The sequence below is a fragment of the Triticum dicoccoides genome, chromosome 3B (assembly GCF_002162155.2).
Source record: "Triticum dicoccoides isolate Atlit2015 ecotype Zavitan chromosome 3B, WEW_v2.0, whole genome shotgun sequence".
In the NCBI taxonomy this organism is placed as follows: Eukaryota; Viridiplantae; Streptophyta; class Magnoliopsida; order Poales; family Poaceae; genus Triticum; species Triticum dicoccoides.
Window position 1 is genome coordinate 859,204,325 of NC_041385.1, and position 1,617 is coordinate 859,205,941.

The window sequence follows — 1,617 nt, forward strand, 5'->3', positions numbered from 1 at the left end:
GGGGGGGGGGAGAACCCTCGTGAACGAGCCGGGGAAGGGGATCGAGGAGAATTCAATGTTACACGCCTTATGGTTTTCCGGAAAACGCACATGCAAAGCGCTACTTGTCGCAACCTGAGAAGTGAGAGTGATCTTTGCAATGAGTACTCTTCAATTAGTGATTCCGGGCAATAGTACGTCTCTTTGTTGTACTACTCCTCCCTCCATTCTGTAATATCTGTCGCAGTTTTAGGCATATTATGCATGCATGCAGCCCATGATTAATTGGGACGAGGTTATTCCTAATACTCCCTTCGTCTGGCTAAATAAGTCACATGTGAGTTTTCCTTTTTTTTAGATCCGTTTATTCAAAACGTTTTATCTCTTAAACCGTGGGTCCAAATCTCGAACCGTTTTCACCATTGGATTCTTCGCGTCGAGATCTTCAAAAATAGATCCCATGTTGATAGATTTTGACGAACTTTTTTTTCATGAAAAAACCGGATGAAAAAACCGAACCGGGAGCACGGGTAATTTTCTTTCCGAATTTAGTGCAAAAAACTGCAGTTTAGAAATTATCTTCCATTCTCTCCCAAAAAAGAAGTTTGTCTTCTAACGGTTGAAGTGAATGGGCTAGGAAGCTTTATAAGAAATTGTTTTGTTTCCGCGTCTACATTCCATAGTAGAAGGTGCATCATGGTAAAAGCTAGGTTTGGTGTGTAACCTAGAGTACATGAGAGCCTCATGTTCTCTGAACATATTCAAAGTTTAACCGATTCAGTGCAAGTTTCATGTACTGATCCGTTTAACATGTGGATGTGTTTAAGAAACTAATATTTGGAATGTACTGAAAATGCCTTAAAAACAAAGAGTAAATAGCATCAGTGAGTTTCTAGTACCTAAATTGCATAAGTTCATTGACAAAAAAATATCAGTACAAGTAACGTGTAGTTCATGTTTAGATGTCGGGCAAGCTAAAAAATTAGAGCTCGAGAAATAAATAAACCTGAACCACTGGGGAGGTCGCTAGAAACAAATCCTCTGTAAGTTCACCAGTCCGTTCATGATAAGATATTCTATGGAACATTTGCAAACAGTAGGGATTTTGTTTTTGGGTGTTTTTCGTTGATCTGTGCTCAAGAAACATGAGAGTCCTATTGATTATTAGTGAGAGTACAAGCTCAGAGTATGCAAGCCTTTTGTCATTCTTAAGTGCATATGATGCCTTACACTTGATCTCCGAACTTCAGGTAAGTTCATGTGGACACTATGTCAATCCTGATGTAGAAATGTATGTGTGATCTCCAGTTTCTTCTTTCGGTTCAGTTCAATATCTAAAATCCATTTAGTTCAATTCTTATGTGTCGTCCCGGCAACGCGTCGCACAACCACCAACCTCCTCTGGTTGGGCCGCAGCACCACCAGCCCGTCCACAACGGTTGATGGCAGCCGTCCAAGTTGAGCGCTGATGGTAGTCCTGTGTGTGCGTCAATGACACTCTCACATCAATCTCTCCCACTTTGCTTCTGCTATTAAAATGCTTACATGTGTTCTGCTAATTTAGTAGTTGGAAATATGTTAAAAAAACACGTCCTTTAGGTGTTTAGTACAATCTATTAATTTAGTTTAGTTAAAAAA

The 1,617-nt window shown here is 40.0% G+C and overlaps 1 non-coding gene across 1 annotated transcript; it reads left to right on the forward strand.

Moving 5' to 3' along the window:
- Positions 1–1,202: 1,202 nt before the first annotated feature.
- LOC119283035 lies at positions 1,203–1,265 on the forward strand. Its single transcript, XR_005138995.1, has one exon. It is a non-coding gene; the product is annotated as a small nucleolar RNA snoR101 (small nucleolar RNA).
- Positions 1,266–1,617: the final 352 nt, after the last annotated feature.